Genomic DNA, 16,348 nt, shown 5'->3' with positions numbered 1-16,348 from the left:
AGATATTATACTGTTGAAAACTATGGCCAGTAAGTTTCTCCTAAAGAGCAGTCTTGATGCCATAGCACTGAACAATTACCCAACTCAAACCTGATGTTTTTTGGTAAAGTCCTTGAAAAAGTTGTTTACCAACAGCTTACTAACATCGTTCAAATGAACAACTCCTTTGATGTTTTCCAGTCAGGGTTTAGACTCCACCACAGCACTGAGACCGCTTTTATCAAGGTGACAAATGATGTCCATCTGAACACTGATGCAGGGAAAATCTCAGTCTTGATCTTGACACTAGAGGACTGGGTGGGCATCTCTGGAACTGCACTAAATTGGTCCAAGTCCCATCTAAGAGACAGGGAGTACTTTGTTGAAATTGGAAAATGTGTCTCAGATAAAATGCCCCTGGCCTGTGGGGTGCCCCAAGGGTCAATCCTAGGACCCCTGTTGTTTAGCCTCAAAATGCTGCCATTAGGCCAGTGAATACAGAGCAATAATGTGTCCTACCACAACTATACAGATGACACTCAGATCTATGTCTCACTGGCAGCAGGTGAATATGGAACAGTGGATTCACTCTGCCACTGCGTCTGACAGATCAGTGTGTTTCTCCAGCTAAACTTAAACAACAACAAACAAGACTGAAGTCATAAGCCGCGTCCCAATTCAACAGCTGCATCCTTCCATGGCTACATTTGAAGGCCAGTTGAGTCACGATTGGCGTTTTCATGGAGATTGGCTGTGAACAAAAGACACATTCAAGCATCCACCGGTGAAAAGCTTCTCTGGAGAATGGAGAAAACATTTCACTTTATGAAATCATTACTAACACAACTGTAAACATAAGACCATACCACCCACAAAACTGTCAAAGAAGTTTAGTATTAACTGCGTATGCCTTGGAGATTTGAGCTAAAAGTATGATCGTAATGTGCATCTGAGAAAAGTCGGCTTTTGTATTTGGACAGATTGCAAACAAACTACCATATTTTTCCGGATTATAAGTTGCACTTTTTTTCATAGTTTGGCCGGTGGTGCCACTTATACTCAGACTTAGATGCGACTTATATGTGGAATATACGTCGCATCTGAGTATGTAATTTCACATCTTCATTATTGTCACACTGACAACCACGTGAGGGCACTCTAGGCTTCTGTACCAGTATCTACTACTCCTGTACTATTGGTCATTTAAAATTTCAACATTACGGTCATTTAAAAAAAAAAACATCTGAGAAAGACTGTACAAAAAAATCCCCCCTAAAAGAAAATGATATTCTGCTGAGTCTGATGACAGCCACACAGAAAAGAGGTAGAGGAAGAGGTACTTCATGTACCTCCAGAGTTAGCGGAGTTGTTCAGAAGTGACATCAAGGATGAAGAATTCAATGGATTTTGTGATTTGGAGTGAGATCAAGAGTAAACTTGTTAGCTTGTTTTTTATACTTTAGTTATCTAATTACCTGTTAATATCTTACGTTAACAAAGCAGACACGTGTTCAGTTCTGTCTGTGCTTCATGCAGCTGAATAAATATAAATGTGTTACATTAGCGTGTTGTTTTCTATTTTATTGTTATTATTATAACTTGCCTTTAAAGATAAAAATGTCTGTTCTCGGTCTTGGATTTTGTAAAATAAATTTCCCCAAAAAATGTGACTTATAGTCCAGTGTAACTTATATATGTTTTATTCTTCATTATTATGCATTTTTTTGGCTGGTGCGACTTATACTCCGGCACGACCTAGAGTCTGGAAAATGTTTTTGTTCATGTTTTTATTATTAGGAGAAAAGAAGCCCACAGAGCAATTCATAAAGGTACGAGGAGGAAATGACCACATTTTCATGTACACGGGACTAAACACTTGGCCAGTGGAGCCTGGAGGTAGGATAACACTCATTTATTTCATGTATTAATCCTAAAAGCCACAGTTTTATTATGTTAAAATTTTATTTATGTGCAAATTACACAATATAAGCCTAAAAAGTATGCATTTAATGATGTTATTTATCTGCTTTTTACAGTCCATGAATGCTTTTAAATAAAAGATTAAAGAACAATTTGGACTGGTCAGACTTATAACAAAAAGTAATATAACAGATGTGTCCTCTCACTGATGTAGAGACTAGAGACTCTGTCTGTCTGCCCATCAGACCTAATCAAACATAAGGCCCCTTTTCCCACAGCACGAGGCCCATGCTGTGAGCTGCTGTCACTTATGTGCACTAATAGTGCAGTGTTTGTGTAAAGCTTAGGCTTAACTTCTAATTTCATGTGGAAGTTAAAAATATTTTATTTAAATGTAGAGTAAAGCAAGTTTCTTCTAATCTTTGCTGAAGAACACTTAAACAGTTTTATCATTGAGGAAGTGAAACATGGTAATGTTCCAGTTACAGAAAATATATTTGTACTTCACATTTGAAGTGTGTGACAAGAAGCAGAATGTTTTAAAGCTCAATGTGTCTATAATCACTACATGAAGAGTTTGTCTATACTGACTTTTGATTCACTGTGAGATGTGACAGTTATTTGAGGTCTCTTTTGACCTTTGACCTTTACATGTACAAAAGAATGTTTAAGCCGTAGTATTCCACTTATACTCATTTTACAAAGATAATTAATTTTGGACTGTCACATGATTCAGTAAAAAGGAACAATCTGAGAGTATACAACTGTTTTCTTTAGTTTTTTTTTGTATAAACTTTATTATGTCTGTAAAAGGTTTAATGTTTGACTATTGGTTATTGACAAAGTATTTCCAGTATTTCCAGGAGTTCTGACTGTGTAATAAACCATCTTTACTCAAAGATCTTTCTTTATAAACTGACATAATGCACCTTTACCATTTGTTTCTCTATTGGGGCAACATCAAAATCTTACTTTAAGAATTTAAATAATTTAGTTGAAACTTTAAGATCATTTAGGCTAATTTATTACAAGAACATTGTCAAATTGTAGAAGTTACACTAGTTTTCATTTTTGTGTTTTTAGTCATGAGATTTGGATCAGATTTATTTTAATATCTTGGGCTCATGGTCCGACTATTTGATCACTAGAGCACAATCTTTTTAATTGATCCATGTGCGTAATATGCATGGTGCGTGTGGTTAGCATTAGCATTAGCAGCATGTCTCGATTGCTGGGTGACGGGAGCGACTCTGTGGGCTGGACCTGTCCCATTTCTGCATGGCCTTTGTGGTCCGTGGAGGCTACATGGAAGAGTGGTCCTTTGAAAGATACAGCTGCAGTTGAATTGGGACAGTTACAGTCTTTTGCCCAAAGAAACATAGAGAAAGTGTTAGCAGTCACCTCCAGTCTCTTTCTATAAAACCTTCAAATCAGGCTAGAAATCTAGGGGTAATAATAGACTCAGACTTGAACTTTAACAGCCGCATCAAATCAATAACATCTCCAGCTTTTTATCATCTAAAAATATTGCACAAATCAAAGGTATACTGTCAAACGAGCCTTAACACAGCTGCAGTACAGCCAGAACGCTGCTGCCTTGCCTGTTCCAGACCTTGTCTATGGAAAGTAAAGGAAAAGTGTGTAATCGTGGCTGTCTAAGTAACCCTATTATTATTTTGCATAATTTAATGTGTAGCTCATATGTTATATTTTGTAAAGAACAATAGAACATCTCAACATAAATTACAAAATGCCACTTCTTGTGCTTTTTGCTGGTCTTAAGCAGAAGTGATTATGAGCAAGACTACATCAGGACAAAACTGGGCTCAAACCAGGATCAGTCCTTTAGAATGAACATGGATTGATTACAGTTAAAGTATGAACCTGTGATAGAAAAAAGTATGGTGTATATTGGTTATGCACAGTAAAAAGACACTTTATTGTCAGCTCATTATGCCAGTCAAGGTTTTGAAATTATGTAACTGGTGTTTTGCAACCTGCAGTGGTCCTTGTGGGCAGTAGTGAATATGTATGTGTCAATGCGCTCTGCTTGGCCTAATGAGCAGCAGAAATTCTCAAGAATAATAATACATCTACATAGGTTATAGGTTCTGTACCTGGTTTTGACGGCCTTAAAAAACTGAATTTGTTCATTTAAAACATTTGCAGTGGTCCAAAGTTATTCCTTACTTACCTTATGCATTTTTGAGCATCCTCATTACTCACCGTGATGAGTTTATAAGTGCTTTTCACAACTCTCACAGGTCGGTGCAGAGTTTTGCTGTGGTGGTAAAGCTAACAACAACTTGCATGCTAAAACACACTTCCTGATTATATGCAGATCGCACACACAAGAGCTGCTTATACAATATTTCTCTATTGGGGCAAGTTTCGCTCAGATACATGAAAAAATTGTGTACAGGCCTTTTATTATTTACACAATTTTGAATGAAGTTGTTTGCTTAGAAAAAAAAAACTCTCTAACTGAACTGAGCTACATTTTATCTCAGATATTGTTTTTTCCCTCTCCTAAAAAGTCAAAAGGCGACTTTCTTGGAAGCGTTTGTGAAGTAAAAATAGGCTGATGCAGGGAGAGGTGAGACAGCAGGTGTTATCTGAAGATACACTTCACTGCATCAGGAAATAGACTGTGACAACAAGGTGTTTAATGCCTTCCTATTATTACTATTACTCTTACGGAACCTGTTTGACATTCAGTTTTGAAAATGTGTAAATACTGGGTATATGTAGTATTTGTGTACTTGTGTAAGATGCTCTTTGGTTGTACTTGTTGCTACTGAACTGTGATGTTATCTATGCATTAGAATGAGTACCATTATTTACGATTATGTTATGCAAAAGATAAAGCAAAAGGGAGACAGTGTGGCAGAGGGTTCAGACCTATTTCACTGAAGATATTGTAAATGGTTGACGTAGATTGTTGTCATATCTGTTTACTTTCCTTATTTCAGTTTTACTTTTATTTATTGTGCTATGAAGACAAGTAAGGCCTTATTGATGGTTCAGTCCCAGCTGCAGGCGCTGTCACTGCATCAGTCGCACTCCCTTTGGTTAGGTTTAAGAGCATAAGACAGATTTTTATGTTTTTCTAATTATCACTTTTATCCTTGGTAGGACACATCTGCTGTCTGTGTCTTACCAAAAAATAAAATGATAAACTTCAACAAAACCGAAAGAAAAAAAAAAATATATATGTTTTTGTTGACGTTAAGTATGTTTTAGAGAAATGTGTAGTCTAACGTGGCACATGCACTTTAAGACTAAGGTTTTGGTGTTGGGGCGCCTCTTCCCCTCTATCTCATCTATCTCACTGCAGTCTGGTAATGATTTATGGACGTTTTTTTGCGTAGAAGACCTCTGGATCTCTATATATTACGTAACTATCTGGTGAAAACTTAAACTGAGTGATTTCTGAGGCTCAGAGTAAGATAACCTCATAAACAGGATGAATGAAGCAAGTATGAATGAAGCAAAATACAACTCAGGAATGTTTATTATGGAGGAACAGCATCATGACTTTAAAATCTCAAAAAATCTATTTGGGAAATTGCTTTTAAATGAAATGCATAATTAACTGATTCAATCTCTCCTTTATAATGTTGATAATATAAAGTGTTAAGGTATATACTTACACTTTTTCATTAGACTTGGCAATTATGATTATGATTATGAATTAATTCTTACACAGCTTTTCTATGTAAAATCACACCTAATTAATTTTGATCTCTGTCCCTCCTTCCACTTATTTAGAGAATGTCCTACTTATTCATTGACGCCACATGAATTATTATTATTATTATTATTTTTTTAATGTCACTTTGTCTCTGTGCAGCACTTTGGAAACAATTTGTTTATGAAATGTGCTATATAAATAAAGTGGATTGGATGAACATGTGAATATGTTTTTTCACTACTGTGTCACTCTTTGTCTGTATGTTTCTATATTGAGTGCTTGTTTATTGAGCCCATAGACTGTATATATAAATGTACATAGCTAACCTGCTAGTCAGCGTGTTCCAAATAGGAAGTGATCATGGGTGCACCATCGACTCTGGCTCCAATTCATTTTACATAAAAAAAAACAACTGCCACCTCTCCGTAGCTGCTGCTGTCAGGCTCGTCATTTTGGTCTTAAAATGTTAATATTGACTCGTACATGATCCTGGTATTTTTATTTCGCTATTGTGTCTGTAAATCAAGATATGAATATTAATAAGAAACAAATCAGCTGCCTTCTTTCCCCCCGAGGTCTCGGGCAATGAGGAGCATTAGCTTCAACAGCTTTGCTCTGGATTGGCTCAGATAGATAGATAGATAGATAGATAGATAGATAGATAGATAGATAGATAGATAGATAGATAGATAGATAGATAGATAGATAGCTAAATACTTTATTAATCCCCAGCCAGGGAAATTCACCAATGATTCCCACGGTCAGAATTCCTTATGTGGAATTCGACTCCAAATTCACTGCTGTAACCACTGGCCTCGATGAGCTATGGGTGACGTCACACAACAGTCTGTGATTGAGACAAAAAAAAAAAGTCTATTCCTAATGAGCTACCCATTTGAGGGAAAAAATCTAGACTAGACTTGGTAATTATGGTTTTGTGACAGAAACCTTTTATGTTAATAGTACAAATACAAACTATTGCTTTTAGGGTTAATACTTACACAGCTTTTCAATGTAAAATCACACCTAATTTTCTTGCAAAACTTCAATTGTCTCCTCAGCAGGAAGCGTGTGCACACCTGACCTGTTCTCTTCTTCACCACACACATACACACACACACGCAATCACATGTACGCACACACATCCACCCACACACACGTGCACACATCCACCCACCCACCTACACACACACAAAGTGATTTTATTTCTTCTCTCCCACCTCCTCCTTGATATCATTTTTATCTCCACTTCACAGGTTTTGGGGTGGTAGAAAAATATCAAAAGACGCACACAGCAAAATAAAAATCAAAGACAAGTTCAACAAAATGAAAAACGCAATACAATCGTGCAACATCTGTCAGAGGAAGACAAATGTTTTTCACTTTATGTGGGTCAGCGAGGAGAGCCGAGCTGATGTCGCCGCTGTGTCAGATAGCACAGGATAGCACTGTGCAACACTCATAATGAAGAACATCTTAGTCATTTACATTGGAGCTAAGAATGTATAGAATGAATGAACACGTATAGGAGATGCTATATATGTCGATGAGTCAAATGAGCTGAAGTGAGGAGGGTGGGAGAGCAGCAATTCATGTGCAGTCGCTAAAATTAGACAAATAAATAACACAGAGATCTTATATTCTTATAAACGTATGCTTTTTTTTTTTGCCTTTTGCTCTTTAAAGGGCCTATATTACACTATTTTCTGATCCATGTTATAATGTTGTTTCCTCATCAAAATCATACCTGGAGTTGTGTTTTGTTTTATTTCCATATGTTTAACACACAAACAATGCATATTATGTGGAGTTTTTCTCTCACTCAGAAAACACTCTGTTCCCCCTTGTGATGTCATGTGGTGATACAGGAAGTGCTCAACAGTGTTTTTAAACTCCACACACCTTCACTGGAATCATTTGGATAATTTCAGCGCTAGATTGTCAAATTGTACTAAACAAAAGGTGAAAAGGAGTTGTTAACTTGAAAACTACAGCTTCATGACATCACAAGGTGGAACAGAGCATTTTGAGCTTTGGAGATGTACAATGAACGGTTACTCAGACGTGTGGGAATGAAACAAAACACAGCTCCAGGTATGTTTTTGATGAGGTAACAACATTATAACACGGCTTAACACGGAAAGGGTCAATCTTGCGTAATATAAAACCCATAAATCCACTATGGCGCAGTTCCATTATAGCAGCAGTTATTAGCATTAGTCATTAGCTGTGTACAGTTTTGAGACAATTTTTAAGTAAATAAAATAAAAATAAATGCAATAAAAATATACAGATCTTATATTCAACTAAATGTACTGAAAAAAACAAGCATGAATGGATTAGATAACAATTTGTGATGTCATTAGGTGATAATCCATGAATTGCTCTTTAACGTTTTTAATAATGTGGCCTATTATCCAATTACCATATATAAGACTAAAATACCCCAGATTTAAAGGTACACTATGTAACTTTCTGGGGGAGGCACAAAAAATGAAAATATTAAGTTCAGAACATTCACCGTGGAGACAGATAGATTTTACACTGTGCTGTGGAGGATTATAGCCAAAGGAACAGCACAAGCAGGAGGAGGCCAGATAAGTCAGATTTATGGAGATAGAAGCCGGCTCAGAGAAAGGAAGCATGTCTAAAAGAAATATACTTGTATTTTTGGGGGTATTTTGGCTAAAAGTTACATACTGTGGCTTTGAGGGACTTACATCTGTTTAAATTTTCCTGGGAAGGACTTAGGTGCCATGTGTAAGTTCATTTTACGTGATATATAGAGGTGCCTTTTGTGTTACAGCACCTGCCCCTCAAATGTCTGTGATGAGTGAGGCAGTTCAAACAAGACTAAAAACAATAGCTACTAGTCTCAAACATTTAGTGAAGTGAATCTGAACACTGAAATGGCGATTACGTGTGGACTTTAAGACTCAAACTCGTATTGTTATTTGAATAGAACTACTACTTTTTTAGAAACTGTAACAGGGCATGTGGGACTTCATCACAGCCCAAACCTATCCTCTCATAAAAACAATATAAATAAGCACAAAAACACTGGAGGCTGCTGTCAGTGGTGAAAAAAACCCAAGTCTCCTTTGCCAATTCTCTGCAGAACAGCCAATATTTACCCTGGCTGTGATTGACAGGAAAAATGGCGGACGTGGGCTCGCTGATTCACAAGGGCCGCGGACGAGGAGTCATTTGTGGAGGGGCTGCGAGGTGGGCGACTTAATGACATGTCTCTATTGTGTGGCTTGGTCTGTGCACATCGCGTTGCTCAAAGGCACGAATACAGCAAGATGTTGATTAGCCATATTGATGATTACAAAAAAAAAAAAAAAAATTCCCTCTTTTGTACAATTTGATATGGTCTTCATATTCTCAAGTATAGCTAGGTTTTTAATAGGCTAATAGGCTACAAATGAACATGCTAACATTCCAAGTTTTTTTCACGACCATATTATATTTAGTGCTTGTTCATCGAGACAAAAAATAAAATTGCCCATTCCTAACGAGCCATTTGTGGGAAAAAATCTGCACTGTCTAAGCTAATTAGGTTTGCTAGCTCATTAGCAAAACAAAATGAACACATTTTCATACAAGCTAATTAATCTAAGTGGTGTCTATCTTGCTACGTCTAACCAATTAACCTAATTCTAATACACTGTTCAACTAAGCTAGCTACAGCATGCTAAAGGAGAATTCTGACACATCATTTTGCATTCAAATGTAATCTCCAAATTATTAACTATGAATATCTAAGTTATAATTCCATCCTCAGACCCAAGGCAAACAAGGGAAACAATGAGAACAATAAACAATTGCTGTTTACAGTTTTGGTGTAGTTAGCTCCTCCCTTCAGATAGATATAAGACAGTGTCCACCAACAATTTGACCAGAGCTGAAGAAGCAGATTCACTCCTACAACAATTTGTCCAGCTGACAGATTTAACTTTGGCTTTTGCTATGAATATCTAAGTCTGTCTGTGCCAATTTCTCCTGGTTGAGAAGCATTGGTTTATTTAAAAATAATAATAAAATATATATATTGTTGCTTATAATTCCTTCAACTGGAGAATCAAAACTGCGCCCCCACAAATGCATAACTAAACAGAAATTAGACCTCCTACTTACATGTTGTTGGCTTCTTCATACAAATAAATGGCATTTGGAGTGTTTTTGTTCCATCTTTTCCAATCACATATGTGGAATTTCAACCTGGAAAGACGAACACAACATAAAAGTATTAGTAAATAACATGGGAGCAGACTTAGGTCTTCTAGGCTAAATTTACGCTAACTCCATTTTACTTTAATGTACCCAAATTATATCTTTGACGACTTGCGCTTAAACCAGACAGTATCAGATATCAAAGAGTCTTCTATAACTATTCAGACCTAGTACATGGCTTCAATTTACCACTTATGTATTACCACCATAGCAGCAGTATTAGCAGCGTACATTAGTATTAGCCATATATAGTTTTGAGTCTATTTTTACAGTTGGTAGCACGGCCCATAAGCTAACGTTAGGAATCCACTGATCTATATGGTCTTGTGTAGCATGATGTAGCTTAATAGCCTCACGTGTAATAGCATCGTAGCCCTTAATAGCCTCACATCATCAGCTATGCCCATTAGAGCTGAATTAGCTTGTGGAAAGTTGGTAAACAAAGGATAACGTTGGTAATGTAGTGGAATTAGGCGTGCTCAACTGAAAAGAGCAGCACGGGGGATTTAGCTCAATAATCACATATTTACATTGAATTGTCACTGGGATGGCATATTGACGCGACCGGAGGACTCATTTCCTCTTGTTATTGCAGCGAGATGACACCTTGTGCTTGTTTTTTACATCGTGTACAGCGCCGTAAGCCTTTAATTAAACAGTATCAATGCAGGCTACCTCTGGAGGCTGCAAATTGATTTGTCCCACAGCTTTGTCATTACTAATATGAGAGATTACCACAAATAAAAGCAGGAGATGAGAACGAGGCTGTTACCACGTGGAATGTTTACTCAAGTCTTGTACGAGCGTGGCCTAGTCTAATGCTGTACGTTTAATAAGGTTATATCCTATTGTTAGATGGGCAGAAAACTAGACATAGAAAAGTTTATTTTCCTTGATTTTTTTTTCTTTGTTACGTAGAGGTGAGACCATAAACTGTATAAAGGAGTGGACTATGGGAGTGTGACGTCACTCATATCATTCAGCTCCAGTCAAATGAAGCACATCAAGGCTAGCTGGTATTCCGACTGCGAGTATCATAGCAACCCAAGAGCCAATACGGAGTGAGGCTGTTAAAAGTAACGCCCCTCCCCACCTGCACTGCTGATTTAGCAGGGAGTGGGCGCTTAGCAACGCTGTCAATCAAACCTGTTGCCAACGCTAGCAGGAGAGACCCCATAATACATATAATGTTTTTATATGTTTCTTCTGTGTCTGTAGCACTCTGAGATTTCTCTGAAATGTAAAGTGCAATACAAATAAAATGTATTATTATTATTATTATTAAGGAAACAAGGCGCCTGATTTGTGTCTGTTATTAATGTTTATATCTTGAGTTATGAACAAAATAGCAAAATAAAAATACCAGGATCATGTAGAGCAGGTTAATACCAACATTTTAAGACCAAAACGATGAGCCTGATAGCAGCAGCTATAGAGAGAGGGTGAATGGAGCAGGAAGCACGGCCATGAGCACTTCCTATTTGGAATGTGCCGGCCATGTTATAGAGCATTAGCTATGTCCATTTATATATATATATATATATATATATATATATATATATATATATATATATATATATATATATATAGTCTATGGGTCAGACTTGGAAACAAAAAGTCTCACCACAAGTGGTCGCAAAAACAGTAAAGGTCCTATATTTAATAAAATTGACTCTTGTGAGCTTTAAGCCATGTTATTGTTGTTACCTCCTCAAAAACATACATCTAGTTGTGTTTTGTTTCATTTATATGTTTAAGTAATTCCAAATGCTCAGTTCTACTTTGTGATGTCATCTTTTAAGTTAACAGCTACCTTTTGCCTTTAGTTCAGTAATTCCAGGGCTGAAATCATCCAGTGATTCTAGTGAAGGTCTATGGATTTTAAAGACACAGTGGAGCACTTCCTGTATTACCACATGACATCACAAGGTGGAACAGAGTGCTTTCAGTTTGAAAAAAAAAACAAAAACAAACTCTAAATATGCAGGGTTTGTGTGTTAAACATGTGTGAATGAAACAAAACAGGTCTGATTTTGTTGAGGAAAAAACATTATAACATAGATCAGAAAAGAATGTAATATTGGCCTATTAAAGGCAGCATGTAACATTTTAGACAAAATTATTTCATTTTGGCTGTGTTTACTGCACTATAAAAACTTAGAAAAGCATGCATCCTTACTGTGAGCACGCTTGCATCTCCACAAACCAGACTCTTATTTGGCCTGAAGCACATGTTGCTTTGGCTATAATATTCCACAATGTGTCATAAAACTGATCTATCACATGAATACTGTTTTTAATTTTGTTTTTAACTTTCTATTTCCATTAAATCAATTAGATGACATGCCACCCCCACATTAAGTTACATACTGTACCTTTAACAATATTTTTCATTCTTGGGTGTAATGATATGGTTCTTTTCTGATTACACAAGGTCAACACTCATCATTTATATATACTAATGACAGATGCAATGTCATTTGAAATAAGCAACTCTAATCTTAAAGCATTTACCCTTGAACTAATGCTATATTATTATAAACTTTCAATAGTTTCTTTTGGTACTCGACCAAGGTGAACGTTGACAAGCACTTGACGAGTTGTGCTAAGTTGAGGATCCGAAGGTGATTCATGGCAAGGTGGAACTTTAGTTTATTTAATTTTTTTTTTTTTCCAAATATGTATCTGCCAATCAATAATGTCAATAGCCTCTTTTGCTACTACCACTCACACCACATTCACACACATTTCAAGGTTTTCTTTTTTTCTTGGCAGTGTTTTGCCCAAAGGTCCAGTTGTTTGGAAATGGGATCAAACTACTTACCGTACTGCTAAAAGACGACCGCTCTACCACCACCGTCGCTCCATAACTTAACTTCATGGCGTTCCCAAAAAAAAAAAAAACACTCCCCAAAAAACAAAGGCATCCCGGATTACCGCACACTAAAACGCACAATCTACCACGTGTTTTCCTTCGACATAGACCTTTGCTTTAAACACATAGTTTACTGGTTTGACATTTCAGCTCTTCCAAATAGTTTCGGAGAACAGTCTAAAAAAATCAATGCACAATTAGTGGTGTCTCGTATCAAACGTGATGGATTATGCTCTCCATTCTAAACCGGGTCTATGGACACTTGATCAATTCGACTTACGGGGACCGAGGTAAGGCTAGCCGCGGAGAAATTGCTCTATTCCAAAAGCCGGTGACTCACGTATTGATTAACCATTGCGTGCTAAATTGAAAGTCTGTCTTGGATCGGTTCCACGTAGCAAACTGAAAAACAACAAAAGAACGCATCATGTGGGACAGCAGTGTTCTAACCTTGAACGCGATCGCAATTGTTCTGCCCAAACTAATTATTCTACCACCCGCGTTCAACAGTAAGCAGTGTAAACCTCTTTTTTTCTCTTCTAACACCATTAATTAGTCTTCACACTGCGCTCTCAACCTGTGTTCATCTCATTTTTCAAGAAAACGTGTTAGTTAAAACTTATGACAACAGAAACTACAGCTAAATAAATCGTTGTTAGCTAGTTCACATACGGTGAGCTGTAGAACAAGCTGCCAGTGTGTCGCCAATTTATTCATTTTCACTTCTTTTTTTTTGTGTTACCAAATTCATAACAGCTTATTAACAAAGCTTGAGTAAACATATCTTCATAACCTCGAACTGCGGGAGCCAATCAACATGTTCCCGTCAATGTAATTAGGGCCAAGCAAACGTCTTGTTAAGAGCCCTAGCCGACACACTAAACCTCATTTGGGGAAAGGATGTTGTTCGTTCTTCAAAAATAGGCCAGACTGTTTGTGATCCAGTCTATGTTAATGCGATTCGTATTGCATTGAGGCGACCAGAAATAGCACGTGGTAGCTACACCGTCTCCGGGGATGGGGAGAGCAGATCAGATTTGGAAATGAAAAGTGAGAAGTGTGTTGTGAGTTTGGGCTGTCTGCTTTTGTGTCAGTCCGTGTCTCCTGGTAGCTCTCAGCTCTGGGGGGAGTCAGGGGAGCCTCCCTTTGGAGAGGACACGAGTCTACAGTGTCCTCGTGCATTCTCACGTCCCACCAGACTCTGTCCTCTCCTCTGTTGGAATAGAATTGTGAGTCATATTCTGAGTACGTGACAGTGGAAATGTGTTGTTTTTCTAGAAATGTTAATGACCTGTGACCCTGTTACTCCCTCTCCACCAAGAGTTTGAGACAGCTTAGAGCAGAGTTGACTGATTTATACTTTGCAGCTGATGTCATTAACATTCCCTGTGGGCGTGATGCTAACTGAAGGCACTGTTCTGTCAGACGCTTTGTTATTCGAGTTAGACTTTGTGCTAAAACAAAGCTCTAACAATGTGACCATAAAGAACTGACTTAGCTGGAACTGCAATAGGTAAGCTGATTTTTACTGTTTAATTATTATTTTAATGTTGTTCCCTCTTCAAAAACATGTCAGAGGAGGTTTTAGATGTCGTCCATGCATCCATCTATCCTCCTTTCGATCAGCTGTAAGATTCTGTGCAATGCTCAGTTCACAAGCCAGTGCTCTCACATGACAATTCACATAAATATACAAAAGCATGGTACAAAATTGTACACAGCACCTTGACAAAACCTGATGCGACGTGCAATAGCTTCATTAGCGGGATGCTAATTGTGATAGCGCTGTGAAAGGGGAGTGACTTTGCGCAGGGAGCGAGGGAAGACTCAAAGTTGTAAAACGTGTTAATATGTTGTTTTGGGCAAATATAATGCTGTCAAAACAATAAAAGGTAACACAATGATCTAAATATGTTACGTGTTAATTAATACCTGTGTGTTAGCAGTTAAAATACCCCTCTCTAAAAGTCCCTCTCAGATAACATTACAGTCACAAGCTTGCTAGTATTAGCCAACAGTTTTTCAGTTAATCAGTCTCACCTTTTTTGCAGAAAATCAAACACCTAAAGAGAACCATGAATACTTGTATTGATCACAAGCTCCAGAAAATGTGTTGTTTAAATCCATTTTGGCAACTGCTGTATATTCCACCATGGACGTACTAATAACTACATACCAACAGTAGACATTTGTTAAATGATGGTTTTGTAATTAGCAGAATGACATAGAGCAGGATAATAGGTTTCTGTGCTCAATGTGAACACTGTAAAATGTTTATTTAGCTTCCTCAAAGATTTAACATGCTAACAGCCAATTTAAGATGTTGCTCAACAATTTCTAGCTTCCTTAGCTTGTTACCCTTTAACTTAAAGAAAAATATTGAGGAAATTCAGGATCCAGAAGTCTTGCTAAAATATTTTCTCACCTTACAACTCACTTCACAATACATGAGCCCTGAAAGGCAACCAATCCATTTTATTTGTGCATTTTTTTCTCCACTGGGGTCTCAGATTTGAGTCGGGCAAGTTGAAAACCTTGATCTTGGCGTGTTATGCTTTTTTGTCTAAAATGTCCATAAATAAATAGGCTATTAAAATCCAAAAAGCCATCCTAATGTTGGTATACAAGTTTTATTATCTCTCTAAAGTGCTCTTCATCTGCAGTGCAAGCTGTGACATGTCATATTCATGAGTCAAATTTAATAAGATGCACATAGTCTACGAGCAGAATTACAATTTAAAAAAGGGAGAGCTTTTTCCCTGCTTCCCTTCCAGGGCATCCGCAGTTTAGCCAACTGCTTCATGTCTTCTTGTAAGTGAGTCGGGATTTATTTGCTAGTTTAGAAGACACCTTAATACTTCATTTAAAGACAAATATGATATGTTAAAGCCACAGTATGCAACCTTTTAGCTGACAAATTCACTAAACTAAAAGCAAGTTTTTACATACTTGTTGCGTTTATGCCTCTGAAAAAACATAGCAAACATGTACTTACTGTGAATGGGCTTGCATCTCCACAAACCTGACCTGGCCTGGAGTAGGGTCTGCTGCTTGTTTCTATGGAAATGTTGTCCCTTTGGCTATAATCTTCTACTGGCATAAAACCTATCTGTCTCCATGGAATAGGTACTATGCTTTTTTACGTTTCATTCTATGGAATCACGAAGGTGACAGTCCACCTCCAGAAAGTTACATACTGTATATTTAATCCCATTGAACGCCATGTCAGTCCCATTACCCATAACACAAGATTTTTTACTAGATTTATTCTTTTTTTGAAAATCCATCCATACGTGAACATTGACGTGCTTTTTTCAAACTCACACAGAGAAACATGACAGGTTTTGTTTGCCTTTTTTGGACATTTTCTCATGTTTTTGTTCTTTTTTCATCATGGACAGATTATGTACATATACATGTGTTATATGTGTCTAAAAATCCCAAGTGCCTTTGACAGAACAATGTACAAAACACAGGGGAAAAGAGAAACAAAAAGAATGGTGACGGAGACAGTTAAAAGAAGCGCTGATCAAAACGCCTGCTCTTGTGCTTGAAATGGAAACCAACAAGACGCATGCACAAACTGTTTGTTCTGTCACAACCCAAGTACATCTCAGAGGGCAAGACTTTTTGAATACCACATG

Source organism: Periophthalmus magnuspinnatus, chromosome 16 (genome assembly GCF_009829125.3).
Source record: "Periophthalmus magnuspinnatus isolate fPerMag1 chromosome 16, fPerMag1.2.pri, whole genome shotgun sequence".
NCBI classification, from domain to species: Eukaryota; Metazoa; Chordata; class Actinopteri; order Gobiiformes; family Gobiidae; genus Periophthalmus; species Periophthalmus magnuspinnatus.
Note: the sequence above shows the minus strand (reverse complement) of the source record.